Source organism: Schistocerca serialis, unplaced genomic scaffold, assembly GCF_023864345.2.
Source record: "Schistocerca serialis cubense isolate TAMUIC-IGC-003099 unplaced genomic scaffold, iqSchSeri2.2 HiC_scaffold_613, whole genome shotgun sequence".
Lineage (NCBI taxonomy): Eukaryota > Metazoa > Arthropoda > Insecta > Orthoptera > Acrididae > Schistocerca > Schistocerca serialis.
In genome coordinates, this window is record NW_026048205.1 from 17,186 (window position 1) to 40,648 (window position 23,463).

At 49.5% G+C, this 23,463-nt stretch overlaps 24 non-coding genes across 24 annotated transcripts; 12 read left to right on the plus strand and 12 right to left on the minus strand.

The window, feature by feature from the left end:
* Positions 1-103: 103 nt before the first annotated feature.
* Positions 104-175, plus strand: Trnag-ccc (transfer RNA glycine (anticodon CCC)). Its single transcript has one exon. It is a non-coding gene; the product is annotated as a tRNA-Gly (tRNA).
* A 1,125-nt stretch (positions 176-1,300) lies between these two features.
* On the minus strand, positions 1,301-1,384 carry Trnal-uaa (transfer RNA leucine (anticodon UAA)). The gene has a single exon. It is a non-coding gene; the product is annotated as a tRNA-Leu (tRNA).
* Positions 1,385-2,070: 686 nt separating this feature from the next.
* Positions 2,071-2,142, plus strand: Trnag-ccc (transfer RNA glycine (anticodon CCC)). The gene has a single exon. It is a non-coding gene; the product is annotated as a tRNA-Gly (tRNA).
* Positions 2,143-3,267: 1,125 nt separating this feature from the next.
* Trnal-uaa (transfer RNA leucine (anticodon UAA)) lies at positions 3,268-3,351 on the minus strand. The gene has a single exon. It is a non-coding gene; the product is annotated as a tRNA-Leu (tRNA).
* A 686-nt stretch (positions 3,352-4,037) lies between these two features.
* Positions 4,038-4,109, plus strand: Trnag-ccc (transfer RNA glycine (anticodon CCC)). Its single transcript has one exon. It is a non-coding gene; the product is annotated as a tRNA-Gly (tRNA).
* A 1,125-nt stretch (positions 4,110-5,234) lies between these two features.
* On the minus strand, positions 5,235-5,318 carry Trnal-uaa (transfer RNA leucine (anticodon UAA)). Its single transcript has one exon. It is a non-coding gene; the product is annotated as a tRNA-Leu (tRNA).
* Positions 5,319-6,004: 686 nt separating this feature from the next.
* Trnag-ccc (transfer RNA glycine (anticodon CCC)) lies at positions 6,005-6,076 on the plus strand. Its single transcript has one exon. It is a non-coding gene; the product is annotated as a tRNA-Gly (tRNA).
* Positions 6,077-7,201: 1,125 nt separating this feature from the next.
* On the minus strand, positions 7,202-7,285 carry Trnal-uaa (transfer RNA leucine (anticodon UAA)). Its single transcript has one exon. It is a non-coding gene; the product is annotated as a tRNA-Leu (tRNA).
* A 686-nt stretch (positions 7,286-7,971) lies between these two features.
* Trnag-ccc (transfer RNA glycine (anticodon CCC)) lies at positions 7,972-8,043 on the plus strand. The gene has a single exon. It is a non-coding gene; the product is annotated as a tRNA-Gly (tRNA).
* A 1,125-nt stretch (positions 8,044-9,168) lies between these two features.
* Positions 9,169-9,252, minus strand: Trnal-uaa (transfer RNA leucine (anticodon UAA)). The gene has a single exon. It is a non-coding gene; the product is annotated as a tRNA-Leu (tRNA).
* A 686-nt stretch (positions 9,253-9,938) lies between these two features.
* On the plus strand, positions 9,939-10,010 carry Trnag-ccc (transfer RNA glycine (anticodon CCC)). Its single transcript has one exon. It is a non-coding gene; the product is annotated as a tRNA-Gly (tRNA).
* Positions 10,011-11,125: 1,115 nt separating this feature from the next.
* Positions 11,126-11,209, minus strand: Trnal-uaa (transfer RNA leucine (anticodon UAA)). The gene has a single exon. It is a non-coding gene; the product is annotated as a tRNA-Leu (tRNA).
* Positions 11,210-11,895: 686 nt separating this feature from the next.
* Positions 11,896-11,967, plus strand: Trnag-ccc (transfer RNA glycine (anticodon CCC)). The gene has a single exon. It is a non-coding gene; the product is annotated as a tRNA-Gly (tRNA).
* A 1,125-nt stretch (positions 11,968-13,092) lies between these two features.
* Positions 13,093-13,176, minus strand: Trnal-uaa (transfer RNA leucine (anticodon UAA)). The gene has a single exon. It is a non-coding gene; the product is annotated as a tRNA-Leu (tRNA).
* A 686-nt stretch (positions 13,177-13,862) lies between these two features.
* On the plus strand, positions 13,863-13,934 carry Trnag-ccc (transfer RNA glycine (anticodon CCC)). The gene has a single exon. It is a non-coding gene; the product is annotated as a tRNA-Gly (tRNA).
* Positions 13,935-15,049: 1,115 nt separating this feature from the next.
* Positions 15,050-15,133, minus strand: Trnal-uaa (transfer RNA leucine (anticodon UAA)). Its single transcript has one exon. It is a non-coding gene; the product is annotated as a tRNA-Leu (tRNA).
* A 686-nt stretch (positions 15,134-15,819) lies between these two features.
* Positions 15,820-15,891, plus strand: Trnag-ccc (transfer RNA glycine (anticodon CCC)). The gene has a single exon. It is a non-coding gene; the product is annotated as a tRNA-Gly (tRNA).
* A 1,125-nt stretch (positions 15,892-17,016) lies between these two features.
* On the minus strand, positions 17,017-17,100 carry Trnal-uaa (transfer RNA leucine (anticodon UAA)). The gene has a single exon. It is a non-coding gene; the product is annotated as a tRNA-Leu (tRNA).
* A 686-nt stretch (positions 17,101-17,786) lies between these two features.
* On the plus strand, positions 17,787-17,858 carry Trnag-ccc (transfer RNA glycine (anticodon CCC)). The gene has a single exon. It is a non-coding gene; the product is annotated as a tRNA-Gly (tRNA).
* A 1,115-nt stretch (positions 17,859-18,973) lies between these two features.
* On the minus strand, positions 18,974-19,057 carry Trnal-uaa (transfer RNA leucine (anticodon UAA)). Its single transcript has one exon. It is a non-coding gene; the product is annotated as a tRNA-Leu (tRNA).
* Positions 19,058-19,743: 686 nt separating this feature from the next.
* Trnag-ccc (transfer RNA glycine (anticodon CCC)) lies at positions 19,744-19,815 on the plus strand. The gene has a single exon. It is a non-coding gene; the product is annotated as a tRNA-Gly (tRNA).
* Positions 19,816-20,940: 1,125 nt separating this feature from the next.
* Positions 20,941-21,024, minus strand: Trnal-uaa (transfer RNA leucine (anticodon UAA)). Its single transcript has one exon. It is a non-coding gene; the product is annotated as a tRNA-Leu (tRNA).
* Positions 21,025-21,710: 686 nt separating this feature from the next.
* Trnag-ccc (transfer RNA glycine (anticodon CCC)) lies at positions 21,711-21,782 on the plus strand. Its single transcript has one exon. It is a non-coding gene; the product is annotated as a tRNA-Gly (tRNA).
* A 1,125-nt stretch (positions 21,783-22,907) lies between these two features.
* Positions 22,908-22,991, minus strand: Trnal-uaa (transfer RNA leucine (anticodon UAA)). Its single transcript has one exon. It is a non-coding gene; the product is annotated as a tRNA-Leu (tRNA).
* Between the last annotated feature and the right edge of the window lie 472 nt (positions 22,992-23,463).

Genomic DNA, 23,463 nt, shown 5'->3' on the forward strand with positions numbered 1-23,463 from the left:
TCACCTCCGCCCTGGCGTTGAGCGCCTACAGCGCCATCGCCTTCGGCCTCTGGTGGCAGGAGGGTAGCCGACACATGAGGGCGTGGGTGGGACGCAGCACAACGCGGTGGTGGTGTAACGGTCAGCATGGTTGCTTCCCAAGCAGTTGATCCGGGTTCGATTCCCGGCCACCGCACAAAACGTACCTTTTTCTTCTACGGGTATTCCACGTAACGAAACGCGATCTTCGAAACTGTGAACTGTCGCGGTACGAATAGTTTTCCTTCGCCCCTCGTCTCAGTCCGTGCTGCCATGGCGCTAGTCTGCGGGTTTCGTTTCTCAGCATCGTGTGTCTCCATGTGTCGACTTGTCTCGACTTTGCTCGGCTGACGCGAAAGCTGACGCTTGGAAATGGGCATATATGTAGAGGGCAGGTGCGAGAAACGACTGGGAGAGATCAAAAATCGACAAACACACGACAGAATCTTTCATTTTATTGTGGCCACAGATTCGCCCCTTAGTGTACCGAGAGGTAAGAGTGGCGCCAGCGTGCGGGACCGCATCATTATCGCTAAGCAACAGCGAAACCGAAGGAAAAATGCAAAATGAAAGAAGCGAACAGCACATCGAGTTCCCAGCCGAGCACGCATCCAAGTACTAACCACGGCCAACGAATCTTAACGCCGGTGAACATACGAGAACCGCTGCACTACGCGCGGTATGGCCGTTGGCGACAGTATCGCGCAACGTGTAAACATCTTACTTCTTGTGAAGATCGCTTGTTATTTACCTGGCAGTGTCACGCTGGAGGAAGCATTGTCTTTTAGGGGAGAAAAATGAAACGGCACTTGGTGCGGTCGAATACGTGGCCTTTGTGTTCACAGCACGACGCTCTAACTTACTCAGCTATCGAGCTACGCAATGTGGCACGTCTGCAGTCCAATACCCGATCCACCGTCTCATCCACCTTTATTACTGCCCTGACACTCATTTAAACACATATCTGCTTTCCTTCACGTTTGCTCGCCTGATGCTTGGACCCCAAAAACCACAACACAAAGATATCGTAAATGCTGTGAGAATAACCAAGACACAGCAAGCAAAAGTATGTTCGGCTACCGGGAATCGAATCCTGGCCTCGTGGCGAAAGCCATGTCTCCTAGCAGCTTTCCATTCTTTCTGACCGCCAGACAATCAGACTTGCAAGGCAAGCACCATAGTCACTGCCGTCTCTAGTAGTATCTGTGGAACCTGTTCCCGCGTAATTTACTTGTTTTCCCGCATGTATGAAATTGGTAGTTTTGGAATATCTAAAATGCATTGTCAGATGTGGGGTTCGAACCCACGCTCCCCTTAGGGAACCAGAGCTTAAATCTGGCGCCTTAGACCGCTCGGCCAATCTGACGTGTGAGCACAAAGTCTCTACTACCGTCCTTTCAAGGAATATCTCCAGAGCCTGACGGCGAAATTAGCGTGTTTTCTTTCCTTGTGTGAAGGAATTACGTTGGTTTTAGAGTATTTAAAACGAGTTGTCAGATGTGAGGTTGCACCACAAACCTCCCTTTCGGGAACCACAGCTTAAACATGGTGCCTTAAACCATTGTTTTCCGTCGCCATCTGTCTTGAGTGGAACGAGCAGAACTGTAGTTATCAATATTCACATTGACGCAGAGAAAACAAAAAACGACACAAAAGGCCGTTACCTAGCAACGGCTACGCTGTGCATTTCGCCCTCAGGGGAAGCTAATGATATGCTCCAGGCGAGCATCAAACTAACCAACTTAATATTGTGATACTTAGGCGCTTTCTACTTCTGGATTGGCACACATATGCTGCATCGTCTCTGGATCATCAGTAAGTACGTCACATTAGATATTTGTTTTATCGCCCTGCTGTAAATTAAAGGGCAGTTTTTCAACGGCTGTCAGTTCTGCTTCTAGCTTCACTACATCGCCCTAGCAGCACCTACGCACTGCGTTCAGATGTGCTCACCTCCGCCCTGGCGTTGAGCGCCTACAGCGCCATCGCCTTCGGCCTCTGGTGGCAGGAGGGTAGCCGACACATGAGGGCGTGGGTGGGACGCAGCACAACGCGGTGGTGGTGTAACGGTCAGCATGGTTGCTTCCCAAGCAGTTGATCCGGGTTCGATTCCCGGCCACCGCACAAAACGTACCTTTTTCTTCTACGGGTATTCCACGTAACGAAACGCGATCTTCGAAACTGTGAACTGTCGCGGTACGAATAGTTTTCCTTCGCCCCTCGTCTCAGTCCGTGCTGCCATGGCGCTAGTCTGCGGGTTTCGTTTCTCAGCATCGTGTGTCTCCATGTGTCGACTTGTCTCGACTTTGCTCGGCTGACGCGAAAGCTGACGCTTGGAAATGGGCATATATGTAGAGGGCAGGTGCGAGAAACGACTGGGAGAGATCAAAAATCGACAAACACACGACAGAATCTTTCATTTTATTGTGGCCACAGATTCGCCCCTTAGTGTACCGAGAGGTAAGAGTGGCGCCAGCGTGCGGGACCGCATCATTATCGCTAAGCAACAGCGAAACCGAAGGAAAAATGCAAAATGAAAGAAGCGAACAGCACATCGAGTTCCCAGCCGAGCACGCATCCAAGTACTAACCACGGCCAACGAATCTTAACGCCGGTGAACATACGAGAACCGCTGCACTACGCGCGGTATGGCCGTTGGCGACAGTATCGCGCAACGTGTAAACATCTTACTTCTTGTGAAGATCGCTTGTTATTTACCTGGCAGTGTCACGCTGGAGGAAGCATTGTCTTTTAGGGGAGAAAAATGAAACGGCACTTGGTGCGGTCGAATACGTGGCCTTTGTGTTCACAGCACGACGCTCTAACTTACTCAGCTATCGAGCTACGCAATGTGGCACGTCTGCAGTCCAATACCCGATCCACCGTCTCATCCACCTTTATTACTGCCCTGACACTCATTTAAACACATATCTGCTTTCCTTCACGTTTGCTCGCCTGATGCTTGGACCCCAAAAACCACAACACAAAGATATCGTAAATGCTGTGAGAATAACCAAGACACAGCAAGCAAAAGTATGTTCGGCTACCGGGAATCGAATCCTGGCCTCGTGGCGAAAGCCATGTCTCCTAGCAGCTTTCCATTCTTTCTGACCGCCAGACAATCAGACTTGCAAGGCAAGCACCATAGTCACTGCCGTCTCTAGTAGTATCTGTGGAACCTGTTCCCGCGTAATTTACTTGTTTTCCCGCATGTATGAAATTGGTAGTTTTGGAATATCTAAAATGCATTGTCAGATGTGGGGTTCGAACCCACGCTCCCCTTAGGGAACCAGAGCTTAAATCTGGCGCCTTAGACCGCTCGGCCAATCTGACGTGTGAGCACAAAGTCTCTACTACCGTCCTTTCAAGGAATATCTCCAGAGCCTGACGGCGAAATTAGCGTGTTTTCTTTCCTTGTGTGAAGGAATTACGTTGGTTTTAGAGTATTTAAAACGAGTTGTCAGATGTGAGGTTGCACCACAAACCTCCCTTTCGGGAACCACAGCTTAAACATGGTGCCTTAAACCATTGTTTTCCGTCGCCATCTGTCTTGAGTGGAACGAGCAGAACTGTAGTTATCAATATTCACATTGACGCAGAGAAAACAAAAAACGACACAAAAGGCCGTTACCTAGCAACGGCTACGCTGTGCATTTCGCCCTCAGGGGAAGCTAATGATATGCTCCAGGCGAGCATCAAACTAACCAACTTAATATTGTGATACTTAGGCGCTTTCTACTTCTGGATTGGCACACATATGCTGCATCGTCTCTGGATCATCAGTAAGTACGTCACATTAGATATTTGTTTTATCGCCCTGCTGTAAATTAAAGGGCAGTTTTTCAACGGCTGTCAGTTCTGCTTCTAGCTTCACTACATCGCCCTAGCAGCACCTACGCACTGCGTTCAGATGTGCTCACCTCCGCCCTGGCGTTGAGCGCCTACAGCGCCATCGCCTTCGGCCTCTGGTGGCAGGAGGGTAGCCGACACATGAGGGCGTGGGTGGGACGCAGCACAACGCGGTGGTGGTGTAACGGTCAGCATGGTTGCTTCCCAAGCAGTTGATCCGGGTTCGATTCCCGGCCACCGCACAAAACGTACCTTTTTCTTCTACGGGTATTCCACGTAACGAAACGCGATCTTCGAAACTGTGAACTGTCGCGGTACGAATAGTTTTCCTTCGCCCCTCGTCTCAGTCCGTGCTGCCATGGCGCTAGTCTGCGGGTTTCGTTTCTCAGCATCGTGTGTCTCCATGTGTCGACTTGTCTCGACTTTGCTCGGCTGACGCGAAAGCTGACGCTTGGAAATGGGCATATATGTAGAGGGCAGGTGCGAGAAACGACTGGGAGAGATCAAAAATCGACAAACACACGACAGAATCTTTCATTTTATTGTGGCCACAGATTCGCCCCTTAGTGTACCGAGAGGTAAGAGTGGCGCCAGCGTGCGGGACCGCATCATTATCGCTAAGCAACAGCGAAACCGAAGGAAAAATGCAAAATGAAAGAAGCGAACAGCACATCGAGTTCCCAGCCGAGCACGCATCCAAGTACTAACCACGGCCAACGAATCTTAACGCCGGTGAACATACGAGAACCGCTGCACTACGCGCGGTATGGCCGTTGGCGACAGTATCGCGCAACGTGTAAACATCTTACTTCTTGTGAAGATCGCTTGTTATTTACCTGGCAGTGTCACGCTGGAGGAAGCATTGTCTTTTAGGGGAGAAAAATGAAACGGCACTTGGTGCGGTCGAATACGTGGCCTTTGTGTTCACAGCACGACGCTCTAACTTACTCAGCTATCGAGCTACGCAATGTGGCACGTCTGCAGTCCAATACCCGATCCACCGTCTCATCCACCTTTATTACTGCCCTGACACTCATTTAAACACATATCTGCTTTCCTTCACGTTTGCTCGCCTGATGCTTGGACCCCAAAAACCACAACACAAAGATATCGTAAATGCTGTGAGAATAACCAAGACACAGCAAGCAAAAGTATGTTCGGCTACCGGGAATCGAATCCTGGCCTCGTGGCGAAAGCCATGTCTCCTAGCAGCTTTCCATTCTTTCTGACCGCCAGACAATCAGACTTGCAAGGCAAGCACCATAGTCACTGCCGTCTCTAGTAGTATCTGTGGAACCTGTTCCCGCGTAATTTACTTGTTTTCCCGCATGTATGAAATTGGTAGTTTTGGAATATCTAAAATGCATTGTCAGATGTGGGGTTCGAACCCACGCTCCCCTTAGGGAACCAGAGCTTAAATCTGGCGCCTTAGACCGCTCGGCCAATCTGACGTGTGAGCACAAAGTCTCTACTACCGTCCTTTCAAGGAATATCTCCAGAGCCTGACGGCGAAATTAGCGTGTTTTCTTTCCTTGTGTGAAGGAATTACGTTGGTTTTAGAGTATTTAAAACGAGTTGTCAGATGTGAGGTTGCACCACAAACCTCCCTTTCGGGAACCACAGCTTAAACATGGTGCCTTAAACCATTGTTTTCCGTCGCCATCTGTCTTGAGTGGAACGAGCAGAACTGTAGTTATCAATATTCACATTGACGCAGAGAAAACAAAAAACGACACAAAAGGCCGTTACCTAGCAACGGCTACGCTGTGCATTTCGCCCTCAGGGGAAGCTAATGATATGCTCCAGGCGAGCATCAAACTAACCAACTTAATATTGTGATACTTAGGCGCTTTCTACTTCTGGATTGGCACACATATGCTGCATCGTCTCTGGATCATCAGTAAGTACGTCACATTAGATATTTGTTTTATCGCCCTGCTGTAAATTAAAGGGCAGTTTTTCAACGGCTGTCAGTTCTGCTTCTAGCTTCACTACATCGCCCTAGCAGCACCTACGCACTGCGTTCAGATGTGCTCACCTCCGCCCTGGCGTTGAGCGCCTACAGCGCCATCGCCTTCGGCCTCTGGTGGCAGGAGGGTAGCCGACACATGAGGGCGTGGGTGGGACGCAGCACAACGCGGTGGTGGTGTAACGGTCAGCATGGTTGCTTCCCAAGCAGTTGATCCGGGTTCGATTCCCGGCCACCGCACAAAACGTACCTTTTTCTTCTACGGGTATTCCACGTAACGAAACGCGATCTTCGAAACTGTGAACTGTCGCGGTACGAATAGTTTTCCTTCGCCCCTCGTCTCAGTCCGTGCTGCCATGGCGCTAGTCTGCGGGTTTCGTTTCTCAGCATCGTGTGTCTCCATGTGTCGACTTGTCTCGACTTTGCTCGGCTGACGCGAAAGCTGACGCTTGGAAATGGGCATATATGTAGAGGGCAGGTGCGAGAAACGACTGGGAGAGATCAAAAATCGACAAACACACGACAGAATCTTTCATTTTATTGTGGCCACAGATTCGCCCCTTAGTGTACCGAGAGGTAAGAGTGGCGCCAGCGTGCGGGACCGCATCATTATCGCTAAGCAACAGCGAAACCGAAGGAAAAATGCAAAATGAAAGAAGCGAACAGCACATCGAGTTCCCAGCCGAGCACGCATCCAAGTACTAACCACGGCCAACGAATCTTAACGCCGGTGAACATACGAGAACCGCTGCACTACGCGCGGTATGGCCGTTGGCGACAGTATCGCGCAATGTGTAAACATCTTACTTCTTGTGAAGATCGCTTGTTATTTACCTGGCAGTGTCACGCTGGAGGAAGCATTGTCTTTTAGGGGAGAAAAATGAAACGGCACTTGGTGCGGTCGAATACGTGGCCTTTGTGTTCACAGCACGACGCTCTAACTTACTCAGCTATCGAGCTACGCAATGTGGCACGTCTGCAGTCCAATACCCGATCCACCGTCTCATCCACCTTTATTACTGCCCTGACTCTCATTTAAACACATATCTGCTTTCCTTCACGTTTGCTCGCCTGATGCTTGGACCCCAAAAACCACAACACAAAGATATCGTAAATGCTGTGAGAATAACCAAGACACAGCAAGCAAAAGTATGTTCGGCTACCGGGAATCGAATCCTGGCCTCGTGGCGAAAGCCATGTCTCCTAGCAGCTTTCCATTCTTTCTGACCGCCAGACAATCAGACTTGCAAGGCAAGCACCATAGTCACTGCCGTCTCTAGTAGTATCTGTGGAACCTGTTCCCGCGTAATTTACTTGTTTTCCCGCATGTATGAAATTGGTAGTTTTGGAATATCTAAAATGCATTGTCAGATGTGGGGTTCGAACCCACGCTCCCCTTAGGGAACCAGAGCTTAAATCTGGCGCCTTAGACCGCTCGGCCAATCTGACGTGTGAGCGCAAAGTCTCTACTACCGTCCTTTCAAGGAATATCTCCAGAGCCTGACGGCGAAATTAGCGTGTTTTCTTTCCTTGTGTGAAGGAATTACGTTGGTTTTAGAGTATTTAAAACGAGTTGTCAGATGTGAGGTTGCACCACAAACCTCCCTTTCGGGAACCACAGCTTAAACATGGTGCCTTAAACCATTGTTTTCCGTCGCCATCTGTCTTGAGTGGAACGAGCAGAACTGTAGTTATCAATATTCACATTGACGCAGAGAAAACAAAAAACGACACAAAAGGCCGTTACCTAGCAACGGCTACGCTGTGCATTTCGCCCTCAGGGGAAGCTAATGATATGCTCCAGGCGAGCATCAAACTAACCAACTTAATATTGTGATACTTAGGCGCTTTCTACTTCTGGATTGGCACACATATGCTGCATCGTCTCTGGATCATCAGTAAGTACGTCACATTAGATATTTGTTTTATCGCCCTGCTGTAAATTAAAGGGCAGTTTTTCAACGGCTGTCAGTTCTGCTTCTAGCTTCACTACATCGCCCTAGCAGCACCTACGCACTGCGTTCAGATGTGCTCACCTCCGCCCTGGCGTTGAGCGCCTACAGCGCCATCGCCTTCGGCCTCTGGTGGCAGGAGGGTAGCCGACACATGAGGGCGTGGGTGGGACGCAGCACAACGCGGTGGTGGTGTAACGGTCAGCATGGTTGCTTCCCAAGCAGTTGATCCGGGTTCGATTCCCGGCCACCGCACAAAACGTACCTTTTTCTTCTACGGGTATTCCACGTAACGAAACGCGATCTTCGAAACTGTGAACTGTCGCGGTACGAATAGTTTTCCTTCGCCCCTCGTCTCAGTCCGTGCTGCCATGGCGCTAGTCTGCGGGTTTCGTTTCTCAGCATCGTGTGTCTCCATGTGTCGACTTGTCTCGACTTTGCTCGGCTGACGCGAAAGCTGACGCTTGGAAATGGGCATATATGTAGAGGGCAGGTGCGAGAAACGACTGGGAGAGATCAAAAATCGACAAACACACGACAGAATCTTTCATTTTATTGTGGCCACAGATTCGCCCCTTAGTGTACCGAGAGGTAAGAGTGGCGCCAGCGTGCGGGACCGCATCATTATCGCTAAGCAACAGCGAAACCGAAGGAAAAATGCAAAATGAAAGAAGCGAACAGCACATCGAGTTCCCAGCCGAGCACGCATCCAAGTACTAACCACGGCCAACGAATCTTAACGCCGGTGAACATACGAGAACCGCTGCACTACGCGCGGTATGGCCGTTGGCGACAGTATCGCGCAACGTGTAAACATCTTACTTCTTGTGAAGATCGCTTGTTATTTACCTGGCAGTGTCACGCTGGAGGAAGCATTGTCTTTTAGGGGAGAAAAATGAAACGGCACTTGGTGCGGTCGAATACGTGGCCTTTGTGTTCACAGCACGACGCTCTAACTTACTCAGCTATCGAGCTACGCAATGTGGCACGTCTGCAGTCCAATACCCGATCCACCGTCTCATCCACCTTTATTACTGCCCTGACTCTCATTTAAACACATATCTGCTTTCCTTCACGTTTGCTCGCCTGATGCTTGGACCCCAAAAACCACAACACAAAGATATCGTAAATGCTGTGAGAATAACCAAGACACAGCAAGCAAAAGTATGTTCGGCTACCGGGAATCGAATCCTGGCCTCGTGGCGAAAGCCATGTCTCCTAGCAGCTTTCCATTCTTTCTGACCGCCAGACAATCAGACTTGCAAGGCAAGCACCATAGTCACTGCCGTCTCTAGTAGTATCTGTGGAACCTGTTCCCGCGTAATTTACTTGTTTTCCCGCATGTATGAAATTGGTAGTTTTGGAATATCTAAAATGCATTGTCAGATGTGGGGTTCGAACCCACGCTCCCCTTAGGGAACCAGAGCTTAAATCTGGCGCCTTAGACCGCTCGGCCAATCTGACGTGTGAGCGCAAAGTCTCTACTACCGTCCTTTCAAGGAATATCTCCAGAGCCTGACGGCGAAATTAGCGTGTTTTCTTTCCTTGTGTGAAGGAATTACGTTGGTTTTAGAGTATTTAAAACGAGTTGTCAGATGTGAGGTTGCACCACAAACCTCCCTTTCGGGAACCACAGCTTAAACATGGTGCCTTAAACCATTGTTTTCCGTCGCCATCTGTCTTGAGTGGAACGAGCAGAACTGTAGTTATCAATATTCACATTGACGCAGAGAAAACAAAAAACGACACAAAAGGCCGTTACCTAGCAACGGCTACGCTGTGCATTTCGCCCTCAGGGGAAGCTAATGATATGCTCCAGGCGAGCATCAAACTAACCAACTTAATATTGTGATACTTAGGCGCTTTCTACTTCTGGATTGGCACACATATGCTGCATCGTCTCTGGATCATCAGTAAGTACGTCACATTAGATATTTGTTTTATCGCCCTGCTGTAAATTAAAGGGCAGTTTTTCAACGGCTGTCAGTTCTGCTTCTAGCTTCACTACATCGCCCTAGCAGCACCTACGCACTGCGTTCAGATGTGCTCACCTCCGCCCTGGCGTTGAGCGCCTACAGCGCCATCGCCTTCGGCCTCTGGTGGCAGGAGGGTAGCCGACACATGAGGGCGTGGGTGGGACGCAGCACAACGCGGTGGTGGTGTAACGGTCAGCATGGTTGCTTCCCAAGCAGTTGATCCGGGTTCGATTCCCGGCCACCGCACAAAACGTACCTTTTTCTTCTACGGGTATTCCACGTAACGAAACGCGATCTTCGAAACTGTGAACTGTCGCGGTACGAATAGTTTTCCTTCGCCCCTCGTCTCAGTCCGTGCTGCCATGGCGCTAGTCTGCGGGTTTCGTTTCTCAGCATCGTGTGTCTCCATGTCTCGACTTTGCTCGGCTGACGCGAAAGCTGACGCTTGGAAATGGGCATATATGTAGAGGGCAGGTGCGAGAAACGACTGGGAGAGATCAAAAATCGACAAACACACGACAGAATCTTTCATTTTATTGTGGCCACAGATTCGCCCCTTAGTGTACCGAGAGGTAAGAGTGGCGCCAGCGTGCGGGACCGCATCATTATCGCTAAGCAACAGCGAAACCGAAGGAAAAATGCAAAATGAAAGAAGCGAACAGCACATCGAGTTCCCAGCCGAGCACGCATCCAAGTACTAACCACGGCCAACGAATCTTAACGCCGGTGAACATACGAGAACCGCTGCACTACGCGCGGTATGGCCGTTGGCGACAGTATCGCGCAACGTGTAAACATCTTACTTCTTGTGAAGATCGCTTGTTATTTACCTGGCAGTGTCACGCTGGAGGAAGCATTGTCTTTTAGGGGAGAAAAATGAAACGGCACTTGGTGCGGTCGAATACGTGGCCTTTGTGTTCACAGCACGACGCTCTAACTTACTCAGCTATCGAGCTACGCAATGTGGCACGTCTGCAGTCCAATACCCGATCCACCGTCTCATCCACCTTTATTACTGCCCTGACACTCATTTAAACACATATCTGCTTTCCTTCACGTTTGCTCGCCTGATGCTTGGACCCCAAAAACCACAACACAAAGATATCGTAAATGCTGTGAGAATAACCAAGACACAGCAAGCAAAAGTATGTTCGGCTACCGGGAATCGAATCCTGGCCTCGTGGCGAAAGCCATGTCTCCTAGCAGCTTTCCATTCTTTCTGACCGCCAGACAATCAGACTTGCAAGGCAAGCACCATAGTCACTGCCGTCTCTAGTAGTATCTGTGGAACCTGTTCCCGCGTAATTTACTTGTTTTCCCGCATGTATGAAATTGGTAGTTTTGGAATATCTAAAATGCATTGTCAGATGTGGGGTTCGAACCCACGCTCCCCTTAGGGAACCAGAGCTTAAATCTGGCGCCTTAGACCGCTCGGCCAATCTGACGTGTGAGCACAAAGTCTCTACTACCGTCCTTTCAAGGAATATCTCCAGAGCCTGACGGCGAAATTAGCGTGTTTTCTTTCCTTGTGTGAAGGAATTACGTTGGTTTTAGAGTATTTAAAACGAGTTGTCAGATGTGAGGTTGCACCACAAACCTCCCTTTCGGGAACCACAGCTTAAACATGGTGCCTTAAACCATTGTTTTCCGTCGCCATCTGTCTTGAGTGGAACGAGCAGAACTGTAGTTATCAATATTCACATTGACGCAGAGAAAACAAAAAACGACACAAAAGGCCGTTACCTAGCAACGGCTACGCTGTGCATTTCGCCCTCAGGGGAAGCTAATGATATGCTCCAGGCGAGCATCAAACTAACCAACTTAATATTGTGATACTTAGGCGCTTTCTACTTCTGGATTGGCACACATATGCTGCATCGTCTCTGGATCATCAGTAAGTACGTCACATTAGATATTTGTTTTATCGCCCTGCTGTAAATTAAAGGGCAGTTTTTCAACGGCTGTCAGTTCTGCTTCTAGCTTCACTACATCGCCCTAGCAGCACCTACGCACTGCGTTCAGATGTGCTCACCTCCGCCCTGGCGTTGAGCGCCTACAGCGCCATCGCCTTCGGCCTCTGGTGGCAGGAGGGTAGCCGACACATGAGGGCGTGGGTGGGACGCAGCACAACGCGGTGGTGGTGTAACGGTCAGCATGGTTGCTTCCCAAGCAGTTGATCCGGGTTCGATTCCCGGCCACCGCACAAAACGTACCTTTTTCTTCTACGGGTATTCCACGTAACGAAACGCGATCTTCGAAACTGTGAACTGTCGCGGTACGAATAGTTTTCCTTCGCCCCTCGTCTCAGTCCGTGCTGCCATGGCGCTAGTCTGCGGGTTTCGTTTCTCAGCATCGTGTGTCTCCATGTGTCGACTTGTCTCGACTTTGCTCGGCTGACGCGAAAGCTGACGCTTGGAAATGGGCATATATGTAGAGGGCAGGTGCGAGAAACGACTGGGAGAGATCAAAAATCGACAAACACACGACAGAATCTTTCATTTTATTGTGGCCACAGATTCGCCCCTTAGTGTACCGAGAGGTAAGAGTGGCGCCAGCGTGCGGGACCGCATCATTATCGCTAAGCAACAGCGAAACCGAAGGAAAAATGCAAAATGAAAGAAGCGAACAGCACATCGAGTTCCCAGCCGAGCACGCATCCAAGTACTAACCACGGCCAACGAATCTTAACGCCGGTGAACATACGAGAACCGCTGCACTACGCGCGGTATGGCCGTTGGCGACAGTATCGCGCAACGTGTAAACATCTTACTTCTTGTGAAGATCGCTTGTTATTTACCTGGCAGTGTCACGCTGGAGGAAGCATTGTCTTTTAGGGGAGAAAAATGAAACGGCACTTGGTGCGGTCGAATACGTGGCCTTTGTGTTCACAGCACGACGCTCTAACTTACTCAGCTATCGAGCTACGCAATGTGGCACGTCTGCAGTCCAATACCCGATCCACCGTCTCATCCACCTTTATTACTGCCCTGACTCTCATTTAAACACATATCTGCTTTCCTTCACGTTTGCTCGCCTGATGCTTGGACCCCAAAAACCACAACACAAAGATATCGTAAATGCTGTGAGAATAACCAAGACACAGCAAGCAAAAGTATGTTCGGCTACCGGGAATCGAATCCTGGCCTCGTGGCGAAAGCCATGTCTCCTAGCAGCTTTCCATTCTTTCTGACCGCCAGACAATCAGACTTGCAAGGCAAGCACCATAGTCACTGCCGTCTCTAGTAGTATCTGTGGAACCTGTTCCCGCGTAATTTACTTGTTTTCCCGCATGTATGAAATTGGTAGTTTTGGAATATCTAAAATGCATTGTCAGATGTGGGGTTCGAACCCACGCTCCCCTTAGGGAACCAGAGCTTAAATCTGGCGCCTTAGACCGCTCGGCCAATCTGACGTGTGAGCGCAAAGTCTCTACTACCGTCCTTTCAAGGAATATCTCCAGAGCCTGACGGCGAAATTAGCGTGTTTTCTTTCCTTGTGTGAAGGAATTACGTTGGTTTTAGAGTATTTAAAACGAGTTGTCAGATGTGAGGTTGCACCACAAACCTCCCTTTCGGGAACCACAGCTTAAACATGGTGCCTTAAACCATTGTTTTCCGTCGCCATCTGTCTTGAGTGGAACGAGCAGAACTGTAGTTATCAATATTCACATTGACGCAGAGAAAACAAAAAACGACACAAAAGGCCGTTACCTAGCAACGGCTACGCTGTGCATTTCGCCCTCAGGGGAAGCTAATGATATGCTCCAGGCGAGCATCAAACTAACCAACTTAATATTGTGATACTTAGGCGCTTTCTACTTCTGGATTGGCACACATATGCTGCATCGTCTCTGGATCATCAGTAAGTACGTCACATTAGATATTTGTTTTATCGCCCTGCTGTAAATTAAAGGGCAGTTTTTCAACGGCTGTCAGTTCTGCTTCTAGCTTCACTACATCGCCCTAGCAGCACCTACGCACTGCGTTCAGATGTGCTCACCTCCGCCCTGGCGTTGAGCGCCTACAGCGCCATCGCCTTCGGCCTCTGGTGGCAGGAGGGTAGCCGACACATGAGGGCGTGGGTGGGACGCAGCACAACGCGGTGGTGGTGTAACGGTCAGCATGGTTGCTTCCCAAGCAGTTGATCCGGGTTCGATTCCCGGCCACCGCACAAAACGTACCTTTTTCTTCTACGGGTATTCCACGTAACGAAACGCGATCTTCGAAACTGTGAACTGTCGCGGTACGAATAGTTTTCCTTCGCCCCTCGTCTCAGTCCGTGCTGCCATGGCGCTAGTCTGCGGGTTTCGTTTCTCAGCATCGTGTGTCTCCATGTCTCGACTTTGCTCGGCTGACGCGAAAGCTGACGCTTGGAAATGGGCATATATGTAGAGGGCAGGTGCGAGAAACGACTGGGAGAGATCAAAAATCGACAAACACACGACAGAATCTTTCATTTTATTGTGGCCACAGATTCGCCCCTTAGTGTACCGAGAGGTAAGAGTGGCGCCAGCGTGCGGGACCGCATCATTATCGCTAAGCAACAGCGAAACCGAAGGAAAAATGCAAAATGAAAGAAGCGAACAGCACATCGAGTTCCCAGCCGAGCACGCATCCAAGTACTAACCACGGCCAACGAATCTTAACGCCGGTGAACATACGAGAACCGCTGCACTACGCGCGGTATGGCCGTTGGCGACAGTATCGCGCAACGTGTAAACATCTTACTTCTTGTGAAGATCGCTTGTTATTTACCTGGCAGTGTCACGCTGGAGGAAGCATTGTCTTTTAGGGGAGAAAAATGAAACGGCACTTGGTGCGGTCGAATACGTGGCCTTTGTGTTCACAGCACGACGCTCTAACTTACTCAGCTATCGAGCTACGCAATGTGGCACGTCTGCAGTCCAATACCCGATCCACCGTCTCATCCACCTTTATTACTGCCCTGACACTCATTTAAACACATATCTGCTTTCCTTCACGTTTGCTCGCCTGATGCTTGGACCCCAAAAACCACAACACAAAGATATCGTAAATGCTGTGAGAATAACCAAGACACAGCAAGCAAAAGTATGTTCGGCTACCGGGAATCGAATCCTGGCCTCGTGGCGAAAGCCATGTCTCCTAGCAGCTTTCCATTCTTTCTGACCGCCAGACAATCAGACTTGCAAGGCAAGCACCATAGTCACTGCCGTCTCTAGTAGTATCTGTGGAACCTGTTCCCGCGTAATTTACTTGTTTTCCCGCATGTATGAAATTGGTAGTTTTGGAATATCTAAAATGCATTGTCAGATGTGGGGTTCGAACCCACGCTCCCCTTAGGGAACCAGAGCTTAAATCTAGCGCCTTAGACCGCTCGGCCAATCTGACGTGTGAGCACAAAGTCTCTACTACCGTCCTTTCAAGGAATATCTCCAGAGCCTGACGGCGAAATTAGCGTGTTTTCTTTCCTTGTGTGAAGGAATTACGTTGGTTTTAGAGTATTTAAAACGAGTTGTCAGATGTGAGGTTGCACCACAAACCTCCCTTTCGGGAACCACAGCTTAAACATGGTGCCTTAAACCATTGTTTTCCGTCGCCATCTGTCTTGAGTGGAACGAGCAGAACTGTAGTTATCAATATTCACATTGACGCAGAGAAAACAAAAAACGACACAAAAGGCCGTTACCTAGCAACGGCTACGCTGTGCATTTCGCCCTCAGGGGAAGCTAATGATATGCTCCAGGCGAGCATCAAACTAACCAACTTAATATTGTGATACTTAGGCGCTTTCTACTTCTGGATTGGCACACATATGCTGCATCGTCTCTGGATCATCAGTAAGTACGTCACATTAGATATTTGTTTTATCGCCCTGCTGTAAATTAAAGGGCAGTTTTTCAACGGCTGTCAGTTCTGCTTCTAGCTTCACTACATCGCCCTAGCAGCACCTACGCACTGCGTTCAGATGTGCTCACCTCCGCCCTGGCGTTGAGCGCCTACAGCGCCATCGCCTTCGGCCTCTGGTGGCAGGAGGGTAGCCGACACATGAGGGCGTGGGTGGGACGCAGCACAACGCGGTGGTGGTGTAACGGTCAGCATGGTTGCTTCCCAAGCAGTTGATCCGGGTTCGATTCCCGGCCACCGCACAAAACGTACCTTTTTCTTCTACGGGTATTCCACGTAACGAAACGCGATCTTCGAAACTGTGAACTGTCGCGGTACGAATAGTTTTCCTTCGCCCCTCGTCTCAGTCCGTGCTGCCATGGCGCTAGTCTGCGGGTTTCGTTTCTCAGCATCGTGTGTCTCCATGTGTCGACTTGTCTCGACTTTGCTCGGCTGACGCGAAAGCTGACGCTTGGAAATGGGCATATATGTAGAGGGCAGGTGCGAGAAACGACTGGGAGAGATCAAAAATCGACAAACACACGACAGAATCTTTCATTTTATTGTGGCCACAGATTCGCCCCTTAGTGTACCGAGAGGTAAGAGTGGCGCCAGCGTGCGGGACCGCATCATTATCGCTAAGCAACAGCGAAACCGAAGGAAAAATGCAAAATGAAAGAAGCGAACAGCACATCGAGTTCCCAGCCGAGCACGCATCCAAGTACTAACCACGGCCAACGAATCTTAACGCCGGTGAACATACGAGAACCGCTGCACTACGCGCGGTATGGCCGTTGGCGACAGTATCGCGCAACGTGTAAACATCTTACTTCTTGTGAAGATCGCTTGTTATTTACCTGGCAGTGTCACGCTGGAGGAAGCATTGTCTTTTAGGGGAGAAAAATGAAACGGCACTTGGTGCGGTCGAATACGTGGCCTTTGTGTTCACAGCACGACGCTCTAACTTACTCAGCTATCGAGCTACGCAATGTGGCACGTCTGCAGTCCAATACCCGATCCACCGTCTCATCCACCTTTATTACTGCCCTGACACTCATTTAAACACATATCTGCTTTCCTTCACGTTTGCTCGCCTGATGCTTGGACCCCAAAAACCACAACACAAAGATATCGTAAATGCTGTGAGAATAACCAAGACACAGCAAGCAAAAGTATGTTCGGCTACCGGGAATCGAATCCTGGCCTCGTGGCGAAAGCCATGTCTCCTAGCAGCTTTCCATTCTTTCTGACCGCCAGACAATCAGACTTGCAAGGCAAGCACCATAGTCACTGCCGTCTCTAGTAGTATCTGTGGAACCTGTTCCCGCGTAATTTACTTGTTTTCCCGCATGTATGAAATTGGTAGTTTTGGAATATCTAAAATGCATTGTCAGATGTGGGGTTCGAACCCACGCTCCCCTTAGGGAACCAGAGCTTAAATCTGGCGCCTTAGACCGCTCGGCCAATCTGACGTGTGAGCACAAAGTCTCTACTACCGTCCTTTCAAGGAATATCTCCAGAGCCTGACGGCGAAATTAGCGTGTTTTCTTTCCTTGTGTGAAGGAATTACGTTGGTTTTAGAGTATTTAAAACGAGTTGTCAGATGTGAGGTTGCACCACAAACCTCCCTTTCGGGAACCACAGCTTAAACATGGTGCCTTAAACCATTGTTTTCCGTCGCCATCTGTCTTGAGTGGAACGAGCAGAACTGTAGTTATCAATATTCACATTGACGCAGAGAAAACAAAAAACGACACAAAAGGCCGTTACCTAGCAACGGCTACGCTGTGCATTTCGCCCTCAGGGGAAGCTAATGATATGCTCCAGGCGAGCATCAAACTAACCAACTTAATATTGTGATACTTAGGCGCTTTCTACTTCTGGATTGGCACACATATGCTGCATCGTCTCTGGATCATCAGTAAGTACGTCACATTAGATATTTGTTTTATCGCCCTGCTGTAAATTAAAGGGCAGTTTTTCAACGGCTGTCAGTTCTGCTTCTAGCTTCACTACATCGCCCTAGCAGCACCTACGCACTGCGTTCAGATGTGCTCACCTCCGCCCTGGCGTTGAGCGCCTACAGCGCCATCGCCTTCGGCCTCTGGTGGCAGGAGGGTAGCCGACACATGAGGGCGTGGGTGGGACGCAGCACAACGCGGTGGTGGTGTAACGGTCAGCATGGTTGCTTCCCAAGCAGTTGATCCGGGTTCGATTCCCGGCCACCGCACAAAACGTACCTTTTTCTTCTACGGGTATTCCACGTAACGAAACGCGATCTTCGAAACTGTGAACTGTCGCGGTACGAATAGTTTTCCTTCGCCCCTCGTCTCAGTCCGTGCTGCCATGGCGCTAGTCTGCGGGTTTCGTTTCTCAGCATCGTGTGTCTCCATGTCTCGACTTTGCTCGGCTGACGCGAAAGCTGACGCTTGGAAATGGGCATATATGTAGAGGGCAGGTGCGAGAAACGACTGGGAGAGATCAAAAATCGACAAACACACGACAGAATCTTTCATTTTATTGTGGCCACAGATTCGCCCCTTAGTGTACCGAGAGGTAAGAGTGGCGCCAGCGTGCGGGACCGCATCATTATCGCTAAGCAACAGCGAAACCGAAGGAAAAATGCAAAATGAAAGAAGCGAACAGCACATCGAGTTCCCAGCCGAGCACGCATCCAAGTACTAACCACGGCCAACGAATCTTAACGCCGGTGAACATACGAGAACCGCTGCACTACGCGCGGTATGGCCGTTGGCGACAGTATCGCGCAACGTGTAAACATCTTACTTCTTGTGAAGATCGCTTGTTATTTACCTGGCAGTGTCACGCTGGAGGAAGCATTGTCTTTTAGGGGAGAAAAATGAAACGGCACTTGGTGCGGTCGAATACGTGGCCTTTGTGTTCACAGCACGACGCTCTAACTTACTCAGCTATCGAGCTACGCAATGTGGCACGTCTGCAGTCCAATACCCGATCCACCGTCTCATCCACCTTTATTACTGCCCTGACTCTCATTTAAACACATATCTGCTTTCCTTCACGTTTGCTCGCCTGATGCTTGGACCCCAAAAACCACAACACAAAGATATCGTAAATGCTGTGAGAATAACCAAGACACAGCAAGCAAAAGTATGTTCGGCTACCGGGAATCGAATCCTGGCCTCGTGGCGAAAGCCATGTCTCCTAGCAGCTTTCCATTCTTTCTGACCGCCAGACAATCAGACTTGCAAGGCAAGCACCATAGTCACTGCCGTCTCTAGTAGTATCTGTGGAACCTGTTCCCGCGTAATTTACTTGTTTTCCCGCATGTATGAAATTGGTAGTTTTGGAATATCTAAAATGCATTGTCAGATGTGGGGTTCGAACCCACGCTCCCCTTAGGGAACCAGAGCTTAAATCTGGCGCCTTAGACCGCTCGGCCAATCTGACGTGTGAGCGCAAAGTCTCTACTACCGTCCTTTCAAGGAATATCTCCAGAGCCTGACGGCGAAATTAGCGTGTTTTCTTTCCTTGTGTGAAGGAATTACGTTGGTTTTAGAGTATTTAAAACGAGTTGTCAGATGTGAGGTTGCACCACAAACCTCCCTTTCGGGAACCACAGCTTAAACATGGTGCCTTAAACCATTGTTTTCCGTCGCCATCTGTCTTGAGTGGAACGAGCAGAACTGTAGTTATCAATATTCACATTGACGCAGAGAAAACAAAAAACGACACAAAAGGCCGTTACCTAGCAACGGCTACGCTGTGCATTTCGCCCTCAGGGGAAGCTAATGATATGCTCCAGGCGAGCATCAAACTAACCAACTTAATATTGTGATACTTAGGCGCTTTCTACTTCTGGATTGGCACACATATGCTGCATCGTCTCTGGATCATCAGTAAGTACGTCACATTAGATATTTGTTTTATCGCCCTGCTGTAAATTAAAGGGCAGTTTTTCAACGGCTGTCAGTTCTGCTTCTAGCTTCACTACATCGCCCTAGCAGCACCTACGCACTGCGTTCAGATGTGCTCACCTCCGCCCTGGCGTTGAGCGCCTACAGCGCCATCGCCTTCGGCCTCTGGTGGCAGGAGGGTAGCCGACACATGAGGGCGTGGGTGGGACGCAGCACAACGCGGTGGTGGTGTAACGGTCAGCATGGTTGCTTCCCAAGCAGTTGATCCGGGTTCGATTCCCGGCCACCGCACAAAACGTACCTTTTTCTTCTACGGGTATTCCACGTAACGAAACGCGATCTTCGAAACTGTGAACTGTCGCGGTACGAATAGTTTTCCTTCGCCCCTCGTCTCAGTCCGTGCTGCCATGGCGCTAGTCTGCGGGTTTCGTTTCTCAGCATCGTGTGTCTCCATGTGTCGACTTGTCTCGACTTTGCTCGGCTGACGCGAAAGCTGACGCTTGGAAATGGGCATATATGTAGAGGGCAGGTGCGAGAAACGACTGGGAGAGATCAAAAATCGACAAACACACGACAGAATCTTTCATTTTATTGTGGCCACAGATTCGCCCCTTAGTGTACCGAGAGGTAAGAGTGGCGCCAGCGTGCGGGACCGCATCATTATCGCTAAGCAACAGCGAAACCGAAGGAAAAATGCAAAATGAAAGAAGCGAACAGCACATCGAGTTCCCAGCCGAGCACGCATCCAAGTACTAACCACGGCCAACGAATCTTAACGCCGGTGAACATACGAGAACCGCTGCACTACGCGCGGTATGGCCGTTGGCGACAGTATCGCGCAACGTGTAAACATCTTACTTCTTGTGAAGATCGCTTGTTATTTACCTGGCAGTGTCACGCTGGAGGAAGCATTGTCTTTTAGGGGAGAAAAATGAAACGGCACTTGGTGCGGTCGAATACGTGGCCTTTGTGTTCACAGCACGACGCTCTAACTTACTCAGCTATCGAGCTACGCAATGTGGCACGTCTGCAGTCCAATACCCGATCCACCGTCTCATCCACCTTTATTACTGCCCTGACTCTCATTTAAACACATATCTGCTTTCCTTCACGTTTGCTCGCCTGATGCTTGGACCCCAAAAACCACAACACAAAGATATCGTAAATGCTGTGAGAATAACCAAGACACAGCAAGCAAAAGTATGTTCGGCTACCGGGAATCGAATCCTGGCCTCGTGGCGAAAGCCATGTCTCCTAGCAGCTTTCCATTCTTTCTGACCGCCAGACAATCAGACTTGCAAGGCAAGCACCATAGTCACTGCCGTCTCTAGTAGTATCTGTGGAACCTGTTCCCGCGTAATTTACTTGTTTTCCCGCATGTATGAAATTGGTAGTTTTGGAATATCTAAAATGCATTGTCAGATGTGGGGTTCGAACCCACGCTCCCCTTAGGGAACCAGAGCTTAAATCTGGCGCCTTAGACCGCTCGGCCAATCTGACGTGTGAGCGCAAAGTCTCTACTACCGTCCTTTCAAGGAATATCTCCAGAGCCTGACGGCGAAATTAGCGTGTTTTCTTTCCTTGTGTGAAGGAATTACGTTGGTTTTAGAGTATTTAAAACGAGTTGTCAGATGTGAGGTTGCACCACAAACCTCCCTTTCGGGAACCACAGCTTAAACATGGTGCCTTAAACCATTGTTTTCCGTCGCCATCTGTCTTGAGTGGAACGAGCAGAACTGTAGTTATCAATATTCACATTGACGCAGAGAAAACAAAAAACGACACAAAAGGCCGTTACCTAGCAACGGCTACGCTGTGCATTTCGCCCTCAGGGGAAGCTAATGATATGCTCCAGGCGAGCATCAAACTAACCAACTTAATATTGTGATACTTAGGCGCTTTCTACTTCTGGATTGGCACACATATGCTGCATCGTCTCTGGATCATCAGTAAGTACGTCACATTAGATATTTGTTTTATCGCCCTGCTGTAAATTAAAGGGCAGTTTTTCAACGGCTGTCAGTTCTGCTTCTAGCTTCACTACATCGCCCTAGCAGCACCTACGCACTGCGTTCAGATGTGCTCACCTCCGCCCTGGCGTTGAGCGCCTACAGCGCCATCGCCTTCGGCCTCTGGTGGCAGGAGGGTAGCCGACACATGAGGGCGTGGGTGGGACGCAGCACAACGCGGTGGTGGTGTAACGGTCAGCATGGTTGCTTCCCAAGCAGTTGATCCGGGTTCGATTCCCGGCCACCGCACAAAACGTACCTTTTTCTTCTACGGGTATTCCACGTAACGAAACGCGATCTTCGAAACTGTGAACTGTCGCGGTACGAATAGTTTTCCTTCGCCCCTCGTCTCAGTCCGTGCTGCCATGGCGCTAGTCTGCGGGTTTCGTTTCTCAGCATCGTGTGTCTCCATGTGTCGACTTGTCTCGACTTTGCTCGGCTGACGCGAAAGCTGACGCTTGGAAATGGGCATATATGTAGAGGGCAGGTGCGAGAAACGACTGGGAGAGATCAAAAATCGACAAACACACGACAGAATCTTTCATTTTATTGTGGCCACAGATTCGCCCCTTAGTGTACCGAGAGGTAAGAGTGGCGCCAGCGTGCGGGACCGCATCATTATCGCTAAGCAACAGCGAAACCGAAGGAAAAATGCAAAATGAAAGAAGCGAACAGCACATCGAGTTCCCAGCCGAGCACGCATCCAAGTACTAACCACGGCCAACGAATCTTAACGCCGGTGAACATACGAGAACCGCTGCACTACGCGCGGTATGGCCGTTGGCGACAGTATCGCGCAACGTGTAAACATCTTACTTCTTGTGAAGATCGCTTGTTATTTACCTGGCAGTGTCACGCTGGAGGAAGCATTGTCTTTTAGGGGAGAAAAATGAAACGGCACTTGGTGCGGTCGAATACGTGGCCTTTGTGTTCACAGCACGACGCTCTAACTTACTCAGCTATCGAGCTACGCAATGTGGCACGTCTGCAGTCCAATACCCGATCCACCGTCTCATCCACCTTTATTACTGCCCTGACTCTCATTTAAACACATATCTGCTTTCCTTCACGTTTGCTCGCCTGATGCTTGGACCCCAAAAACCACAACACAAAGATATCGTAAATGCTGTGAGAATAACCAAGACACAGCAAGCAAAAGTATGTTCGGCTACCGGGAATCGAATCCTGGCCTCGTGGCGAAAGCCATGTCTCCTAGCAGCTTTCCATTCTTTCTGACCGCCAGACAATCAGACTTGCAAGGCAAGCACCATAGTCACTGCCGTCTCTAGTAGTATCTGTGGAACCTGTTCCCGCGTAATTTACTTGTTTTCCCGCATGTATGAAATTGGTAGTTTTGGAATATCTAAAATGCATTGTCAGATGTGGGGTTCGAACCCACGCTCCCCTTAGGGAACCAGAGCTTAAATCTGGCGCCTTAGACCGCTCGGCCAATCTGACGTGTGAGCGCAAAGTCTCTACTACCGTCCTTTCAAGGAATATCTCCAGAGCCTGACGGCGAAATTAGCGTGTTTTCTTTCCTTGTGTGAAGGAATTACGTTGGTTTTAGAGTATTTAAAACGAGTTGTCAGATGTGAGGTTGCACCACAAACCTCCCTTTCGGGAACCACAGCTTAAACATGGTGCCTTAAACCATTGTTTTCCGTCGCCATCTGTCTTGAGTGGAACGAGCAGAACTGTAGTTATCAATATTCACATTGACGCAGAGAAAACAAAAAACGACACAAAAGGCCGTTACCTAGCAACGGCTACGCTGTGCATTTCGCCCTCAGGGGAAGCTAATGATATGCTCCAGGCGAGCATCAAACTAACCAACTTAATATTGTGATACTTAGGCGCTTTCTACTTCTGGATTGGCACACATATGCTGCATCGTCTCTGGATCATCAGTAAGTACGTCACATTAGATATT